The following is a 10,043-nucleotide window of genomic DNA, read 5'->3' on the forward strand; positions in this document are numbered from 1 at the left end:
AGTCCAACATGGAAAAGGGGGGAGTCCTACTCCCGGTGGGAGTAGGACTCCTCCTGGCGCGCCCCTTTCCTGGCCGCACCTCCTCCCTCTTGCTCCTTTATATACGGGGGCAGAGGGGCACCCAAGAGACACAACAATTGATCATTGATCTCTTAGCCGTGTGCGGTGCCCCCTTCCACCATAATCCTCGATAATATTGTAGCGGTGCTTAAGCGAAGCCCTGCGACGGTATAACATCAAGATCGTCACCAGGCCGTCGTGCTGACGGAACTCTTCCCCGACATTCTGCTGGATCGGAGTCCGGGGATTGTCATCGAGCTGAATGTGTGCTAGAACTCGGAGGTGCTGTAGTTTCAGTGCTTGATCGGTCGGGCCGTGAAGACGTACGACTACATCAACCGCGTTGTGCTAACGCTTCCGCTTTTGGTCTACGAGGGTACGTAGACAACACTCTCCTCTTTCGTTGTTATGCATCACCACGATTTTGCGTGTGCGTAGGAAAATTTTGAAATTACTACATTCCCCAACAGCCTTCCCCTAATCCGTGTGAGCCGAAGGTTTTCACAAGTCATACCCTTCTGGTGTTTTACCAGATTTTTTTCTACCATACAACTTCTTCGTAAACGAGAAGTGAATGAAAGGTTATGCATTGTAGAAGTGGGAGTCGACCTTGAACTTTGTGTTCATGCCCATGGGCACGATGTAGATCATATCATTAAAGCTTCTCTTCAATTAAATGTTCCCTTGGTACAAGTTCATCTTATATCTAGGATCTAGCCTTTTGCAATCATGGTTTCGGCCATGTTCTCCTTTAAATACCATTTCTCGGACAAGTTGAAGTACTTGTCTTCTGCAGATCATTGTACTTGTCCAACCTTTACTTTGATCTACCATCGAATATTACACCCAGGTATCTCGAGAATATCAAAGGACTGTGTTGCTTCCTATGAGTCTTCATCTAGTATTGCTTCTCATTGATTTCAGATTTCCCCTTGGTTCTGAGTTCTTTCACTCGAGAACACCGATAAGTGAATCGATTCCACACTCCCATTCAATAACTCTAAGAAATTTTCATTGCTTATGGGTTCAATAATTCTTCAAGTCATTCCAAGCCTGATCGGCTATATCATTATTGTGCTTAATTTTAACTATGCTACCTGGTCCTTCTTTCCGGAGCACAATTTTCGATGTTGAGCTAACCTTATGTCGATCTTCCTCATCATATCATTTCTCCCTAAAACAACGAGCTTGATTTCGAGTTTGTGTCATACCCTTGGTTCCAATAACCTTTCACTTCATCATTCCTTTGACTTGGTGTCATGATTGATCGATTACATCTTCATGGAATCTCCCGACAAAGGTGTCATGATCATCATCAACATTATGGGTTCTTCCGAGATATCTATCGAATTCTTGATGAGAAATACTCTCCTTGCCCCTTGATGATTTGTGTTATCATCTGCAACTTTATTGCCCCCATCCAACACAAACTTGTTCGTGTTTTGTGTTATACCTTGAGTTCCTTGCTAGCCAGCGTTTGTTCTTCTTTACCTTGGAATATTACCACCTCTTAGGTCAAGAGTGTTGTTGGAATTTCACCACCTCTTGAGAGTTCTTGATATGAGTGATACTTCTCACCATCACCATTCCTTCTTGGTCCCCATGTTGTTTCTAACCGGAATACCGACAAATGGACTGAGAGGTGTAAATTTCAAAACTTATAGCAACCCTATTGCTTCAAAGTTAATGGTCGATAGTTTCATTCTAAGTCTATTGCTTATTGGATCATCATTCAAACATTGATCGTGCTACCTAGTCCAGATTTCCGGGTGCATCCTTCTATCATTGTTAAATTGTGTGTGTTTTCCTCGAGCATACATCATTATATCAGTTGATATGACTAATGTTATTTCCTTGTTCACATAATTGTGGAAATCCATCTTTTTGGAAACCTCAATGAATTGTCGCTGATTCCATCAACCACCTCCTCATTCCCTTGTTGGTTTACTGATGAACTCTTGTTTCGGAACTCGCTTCCATAGATCATTTCCCGAGAATTTGACAATATCATCTCATCAATATGTGTTGTACCTTTTCTTCTTAGGCATCCTGAGTCCAAGGTATTTTGACACCAATCAGATCTGAATCTCGATTAGATATGATGGCTAGGACATATTTCCAAGAGTTATAACATTGGTCGTTATATGACCCGATAAGGTGATGTCATGCCTAGCACACCTAGCCGGAGGACCTATTGGTACTATTTCCTTTTTAGCCAGGTTAAACACTCTTCCATGAGGAAATTGTAAGACTTATTCTACCAGTTGTTCCTGATGAATCCTTTGTGTGTATGCAAAGTCTTACCTTTGCTTGAAGACCATGTCAATCCTCTCTCGAAGCATGTATGTGGTACTCCGGTTTTCAATAAGAACATTTGAAGAACAATGCTAATTTTTCTTATCAATTATTCAAACACCGTTGTATGGGTAATGGCATGAAATTTCTCTTCCCTTTCCTAAAGGGTTTTCTACGTTATATCCTGTCATGGATATCATTCTTTGCTTGTCCTTGTAAAGGATATACCCCTGAAAAATGTGTTTAAACACATTTTCCTCTCCATTGTTCTGTTTAATCTGATAATCACATTTTCCATTCCATTGTCTTGTTTAACTTTTCTTGTGATCTATATGATCTAAGCAGTAATATTTTTCTGCTTATGCAAACACCTGGGTGTACAACTCTATCAGTAAGACCCTTTACTATTGTTGATGATATTTCCGTAACCACCGATGGACGAGAACCTTGCCTATTGGTCCGCCTTGTTCAACGAGCAGGAAGATGGTTCTCTTTGTTCCTCGCCCTTGGTACCAACATTGCCGGCATAATTGATAGGCTATCCTCTGACGTGCCTTGTTATCATGACTGTGCAAATATCACCGCCTTTCTACTTTTAACCCACATGGTGGGCCCATAACCCACAGTTCCACATGATCGAAACCTGACTCTCCTGTACACCGCCCTGTTCCCGAGGTTGTTCCTCGCACGTGGCCTCGTATGTAATTCATGAGCCACCGTCAATTCTGGTATCAGACACAATACTTATTCTCGTTGCTCTGGAACCCTTTCACCTTCTGATTAGGCATCGAACGATTGCCTATCCGTTTGAAACTTCTCATGGTACCTTCTTACTTTGCTCTCGATATCTTCTTAAGTTACAATGCAAGAGGTACTTATGCTTCTTCCCCTGAGCTAACCGTTTGATGCTTGATCTTGTTAGAATCCATCCTTATAGAGTTTTCCCTTCTTACCCTTTCGTAAGTATGATGAAGAACCTGAAGAAAGGATGCCTACTTCATCATGATGACCTGGAGCAGAGAAATGAAGACATCAAAGTAATGGATCGACCGCTTCGAAAAGAACAACCAAGATCGAGAAGACTCATTAGAATTTTGTAACCAATTTCTTCCTTTAAACTCTACCTCTTAAATCTCGGGACGAGATTTCTTGTAGTGGAGGAGAATTGTGACGCCCGAATAATTAGACTACAGTATTCCCATGTTAATGATGCCACGTCACCACGATTACTGTTGCTAATCTCGCGTTAGTTCAAAAAGATTCAAATTCAAATTTGAGTTAATGGGAAACATCAAAAGTTTTCAAACGTTAAAACTAAAATGTTTGGTTTGCAGAAAATAATACATACATTATTTTGGTGAAGTAACCACACTTTTACAAAATGTTTAAATATTTTTAAATAAGTAAAACAGTAGCAGAAATAGATAATTAAATGACTTTTTCAATTAATAAAATATTAAGCTAATATATTAATTGCCCGACCTAATGGGGCACTGACATATTTATAAGTACTAATTTAGGTGCTAGTGGTAAATTTTATAAAACCTAAAATAAAAAGGAACTGAAAATAAAACAGAAAAGGAATAGAAAACAAAAGGAAAAAGACAAAAGAACAATAAAAACAAAACTAATCTACTGGGCCATGTGGCCCATTAGCCGAAGAAAACGGCCCAGCCCACCCCTGCCATACCCTTCCCGTTGCTACAGGAGATGCAGGGGGGCGTGGCAGCCATCCATGGTGCCTTGGCCGCGGTGGTGGCCATCGGCGACCCCTGCCCCGCCTACAAGGCCCCGTCAATGCCCCTGAAACCCTGGCCCCCTCACGCCCCTCGCTCTATCTCCCGCGCCCAGCTGAGCTCCTCGTCGCTGCCGCCCCGTCACCGCCATGGCCAGCCAAGGCGCCTAGGAGGACCACTGCCATCGTCCTCTTCGTCTAAGGGGGCGCATTCAAACCCGGAGCCACCACATCGACCGGATCGACACCATCTTCTTCCTCGGTCGTCGCCGCTGCACTTCATCGATCCATCGCCTCTGTAGCTACAAAGCCACCAACGAGCCTCTGTGTGTCTCCGCGGTGAGCTCCTCGTCTGATTCCCCCTCTTCTCCGGCTCAATCCATTCCGTTTGTGGACATACCTTGAGCTTTGTCCACCATGGCAAAAGTTCAGTGTCCGTGTACATGCACGTTGCTGCTCCTCTGTTGCTGATGCGTGTTGCTGCTGCTTTCTACCTACTATTGCTTGCCATTGCTCGCGCCGTCACGCCGTGCCCGCGCTCGCTGGCCTCTGGCATGACCAGTTGTGCCCGGCCGCGCCTACACATGTGCCCACCTTCGCGTGGCCTCGCCCCCATGCGTGCTCCCGCGCCGCATCACGACCACTGCTACTGCTGATTGCTATTGCCGCTAGGTGCTTCTTCTACTAGCTGCCGCTGCTTGCTGCTCTTCCGGCTGCCTTGTGCGTTGCTGCTTCTCTTACTCCACTACTTGTTCCTGCTTCTACCTAGCCGCTGCTTCTGCTGATGTTTTGCAACTGTTTCTCTGCTTTGCTAGCTGCCTGCTATTACGCTAATGCTAATGGCCATAGCCGGGCACATGCTTGTGTGTGTGTTTGTGCAAAGCCACCAACAGCCAGCCATTGCAAATTAGCTTAGGGGCTGATTACTAGTAAGGTTAACTACTAACCAATGACAATGCCCCCACTGTTAGTTAATCTAATTTAATTAGAGTCTAGTTAAACTTAGACAATGACATGTGGGACCCATTTACACTATTCATATGTTGACCAGTCAACATTTGACCGGGTCAACCCAACCCCACTGCCCCCACCTGTCATACACTATGGCTACAATAGGACTAGGTGAAAAAATTATAATCTGTTTTATTTTCAAAATCAATTAATTCTAGAAAATGCAATAAACTTTGAAAATGAAAATAAAATAATCCGTAACTCGGATGGAAATACTTTGTACATGAAAGTTGCTCAGAACGATGAGACGAATCCGAATACGCAGTCCGTTCTTCCTCCGCGCATCCCTAGCATAGCGAACACGCAACTTTCCCCCTCCGGTTCATCTGTCCGAAAACGCGAAACACCGGGGATACTTTCCCGGATGTCCCCCCCCCCCCTTGTCGGTATCACCTAGTACCACGTTAGGTCACCTCTAGCACCACGTATTGTCTTGTTATATGCTTTGTGATACTTTGATTGCTCTGTTATTTATTGTGTTCCCCCTCCGTTACTTCTTTCCGGTAGACCCTGAGACCGCTGCTGGTATCTCTGCGATCAACTACATCGACGATGAACCCTTCTTGCCAAAGCAACCAGGCAAGCTCCCCCCCTTGATCACCATATATCGCGTATTCTCTCTCTACTGCTTGCATTAGAGTAGTGTAGCATGTTACTGCTTTCCGTTAATCCTATTCTGATACATAGCCTGTCATTGTTGCTACAACTGTTGATACCTTACCTGCAATCCTAAATGCTTAGTATAGGATGCTAGTTTATCATCAGTGGCCCTACATTCTTGTCTGTCTGCCATGCTATACTATCGGGTCGTGATCACTCAGGAGGTGATCACGGGTATATACTTATATACATATTATATGATACTTGTGGTGACCAAAGTCGGGTCGGCTCTTTGAGCACCCGCAAGTGATTCTGTTGTTGGGGGCTGAAGGGGCAGGTGGTTCCACCCAGGTAGTGGTGGGCCTGTGTTCCCAACGGCCCCGACTGTTACTTTGTGCCGAAGCGACAGGTCAGGTGGAGACCACCTAGGTGAGAGGTGGGCCTGGCCCTAGTCGGCGTTCACGGTTACATCAAAATAACACGCTTAACGAGATCTTGGTATTTGATCTGAGTCTGTCCACTGGCCTATACGCACTAACCAACTACGCGGGAATAGTTATGGGCACTCGTCATCGTGGTATCAGCCGAAGACTTCGTGACGTCAGCGACTGAGCGGCACGCGCCGGGTTGGACCGCGTAACGCAACTTCCTTTGTAATGGAGGTTGCTAGGTCTGCTCTCCGGCCGCCCTCGCAACGTGCAAGTGTGCAATGGGCTATGGGCCCAGACCCCCGCGCCATAGGATTTAGATCGGCGTGCTGACCTCTCTGTTGTGCCTAGGTAGGGTCGTGACGTGTTGATCTTCCGAGGCCGGGCATGACCCAGAAATGTGTGTCCGCACAAAGGGGATCGAGCGTGTTTGGAAATGTGGTGCACCCCTGCAGGGAAGTTTATCTATTTGAATAGTTGTGTCCCTCGGTAAAAGGACGACCCGGAGTTGTACCTTGACCTTATGACAACTAGAACCAGATACTTAATAAAACACACCCTTCTAAGTGCCAGATACAACTGGTGATCGCTCTCTCACAAGGCGACGAGGGGAGGATCACCTGGTAGGATTATGCTATGCGATGATACTTGGTGAACTTACCATTTACTCTCTTCTTCTGCTGCAAGATGGAGGTTACCAAAAGCGTAGTCTTCGATAGGACTAGATATCCCCCTCTTATTCTAGCATTCTGTAGTTCGGTCCACATATGTTACCCCTTTTCCATTTGATACCAATGCATACATATGTAGTGTAGCTCCTTGCTTGCGAGTACTTTGGATGAGTACTCGCGGTTGCTTTGATCCCCCTTTTCCCCCTTTCTATACCCGATTGCTGCGACCAGATGTTGGAGTCCAGGAGCCAGACGCCACTGTCGATTACGACTTCTACTACTCGGGAGGTGCCTACTACTACGTGCGGGCCGCTGACGATGACCAGGAGTAGTTTAGGAGGATCCTAGGCAGGAGGCCTGCGTCTCTTTCGATTTGTATCCCTGTTTGTGCTAGCCATCTTATGGCAACTTGTTTAACTTATGTCCATACTCAGATATTGTTGCTTCCGCTGACTTGTCCATGGTCGAGCTCTTGTATTCGAGCCCTCGAGGCCCCTGGCTTGTAATATGATGCTTGTATGACTTATTTTATTTGTAGAGTTGTGTTGTGATATCTTCACGTGAGTCCCTGATCTTGATTGTACATGTTCGCATGTATGATTAGGGTACGATTGAATCGGTGGCGTCACACTTCGCCCTTGGTTGTGCATGAAGAGGAAGTACATTCACATGAGTATGCTAACTGAAGGGCCGAAACAACCAGGTAACGACATCAATCTGTATCTGGGGCTACTGAAAGAGGAGCTAGACACGCTGTGGAAAACACAAGCCAATACGTGGGACGCCACAGAGAAAGAATATTTCCCTATGAAAGTCGCACTGCTCACGACGGTGCAGGACTATCTCGGTTATGGATATGTCGCGGGGCAGGTGGTCCACGGATTTTCTGGATGCGTCAGGTGCATGGATGACACAACGTATCGCCAGCTAGATAGAGATCCCGGGTCTTCAAAAATCGTGTTCGTGGGATGTCGAAGGTAGTTTGCGATGATGACCCGTGGAGAAAACGCAAGGATCTGTTCGATGGTGAAACCGAACCCCGAAGACGCCCGCGTGAGAGGTGCGGCGAGGAAATAGACGAGCTGTTGAAAAATTGGAAAGATTGCCCACTGCCGGGAAAGAAGCAAAAGGCGCCAGAGCCGGGAAACAATCGAAAGCCGCCAGAGCCGCTGCTGAAGGTATGGAAAACGAGGTCTGTTTTCTGGGACTTGCCGTACTGGAAGATCCACCGTGTGCCTCACAGCTTTTATGCCATGCATATCACGAAGAACGTGTGCGAGGGTCTGCTTGGTACCCTGCTCAACATGCCAGAGAGGACCAAAGATGGGCCGAAAGCAAGGGCAGACTTGAAATCAATGGGCATCAGGGAGGAGATTCACGCTAATGATGATGATGATAAGGCAAAGCAGGACACTGAAAGTCGTCGCAAAGGCAAAAAGGCCAAGAAGACCGGAAATGACTTCCCTCCCACGTGCTTCACTCTAAGTTAGGAGGAGATCGATTAGTTTTTCACCTGCCTCATAGGAGTAAAACTTCCTTACGGTTACGCAGGGAAGATAAGCATATAACTAGACTCAGCGAAGCAGAAGTTCAGCGGGATGAAGTCTCACGACTGTCACATGCTGATGACGCAGATACTTCTAGTTGCAATCCGTGGGATCATGGAGGCGCACGCCCGTGAATGGCTATTTGGCCTATGCAACTTTTTCGACGTCATCTCTCGGAAGTCGATTGGCATGAGGCAACTTAGAAGGCTACACGAAAAGATCGTGGTGATACTATGCAAGCTTGAGATGTACTTCCCGCCCGCATTCTTCGATGTTATGGTGCATTTGTTGGTCCATATCGTGGAGGATATCATCCAACTCGGGCTGACGTACCTGCATAGCATGATGTCGTTCGAAACGATGAATGGTTTCACCAAAGTATACGTTCGCAACATGTCACGTCCAGAGGGAAGCATAGCCAGGGGCTTTCTGATCGAGAACCCCGTTGGTCTGCCCGTCAACAGGCACCTCGGCAGGCTCGCTGGATGGGGTCACCGTGAGGGTCGCCACGAAATGCATGTCGACTTCGAGGGTCGACTCGCCGACTTTGAAAGAGCAAACCTAGTCGCGCTACAACACATAGACACGGTCGATCCTTGGGTGGTAGAGCACAAAACCTTTATTGAGAAGACGTACAATGATCGAGGCCAACAGAGGACGGACGGAGATATAATCAAAGAGCACAACTCATGTTTCACGCGTTGGTTCAAGCAGAAGCTTTTGTCATACCCTTTACATGAGGATTCTTCCGCGGAAGAACAACACATATTCGCCTTGTCACAGGGCGCCGAGCACAACCTGATGACGTATGAGGCATAAGATATCAACGGCTACACATTCTACACCGAGGGAAAGGACATGAAGAGTGATGGTTATCAGAACTCCGGGGTAATGATGGAATCCTACACCGGTAACGACAAGGACATATACTACGGAAGGATCGAGGAGATCTGGGAGCTGAGCTACGCTAGAGAGAAGGTCCCGATGTTCCGTTTCAGATGGGCCAAGAGCGTCATAAAAGAAGAACGGTATTTCACCACCATGGTTATACCCGAAGCCAAATCCAAGACCGCGGGCGCAAATGTCACTGTGAAAAATGAGCCATGGGTACTGGCTTCCCATGTGGACCAATGATTCTTCATTACCGACCCATCAAAGCCCAGTCGTGTTGTCGTGAGGAGAGGCAAAAGGAAGATCATCGGAATGGTTGGAGTCGCCAATGAGCAAGACTTCGACAAGTAGGGCGACCTGAGATGGAACATGACGATGAAGTAGCAGCATACACCACAAGAAGAAGCAGGACCACCCTACCTAAAGGACGCCTGTTCAAGAGAAGAACTCCATTTATGAAAAATAAGGGCAAGAAGATTGCGAACGGATAGCTAGCTAAGATCGATTGTATTGAAATTGTAGCCTTCATTTCTCGATTGTATTTCGACATATTGAAATGATATTTCTTCTGTTCTAGTGTCCTCGTGAATATTTATTTATGTTTATTGAATATATTTTTTCATATTCAATATGAAAAAATATTGAATATTCATGAGGACACTCGATCGCTATCCCCCCTCGCCAGATCCCCCTCGCCGCAAATGATCCCCCGCACCCTCCCCCGCTCCACCGTCGCAAATGACCCCCCGCACCCTCCCTCGCTGCACCACCGTCGACAACCCCCCGCACCCTCCCCCGCTCCACC

This window comes from Triticum dicoccoides, chromosome 1A, assembly GCF_002162155.2.
Source record: "Triticum dicoccoides isolate Atlit2015 ecotype Zavitan chromosome 1A, WEW_v2.0, whole genome shotgun sequence".
Taxonomy (NCBI): Eukaryota; Viridiplantae; Streptophyta; class Magnoliopsida; order Poales; family Poaceae; genus Triticum; species Triticum dicoccoides.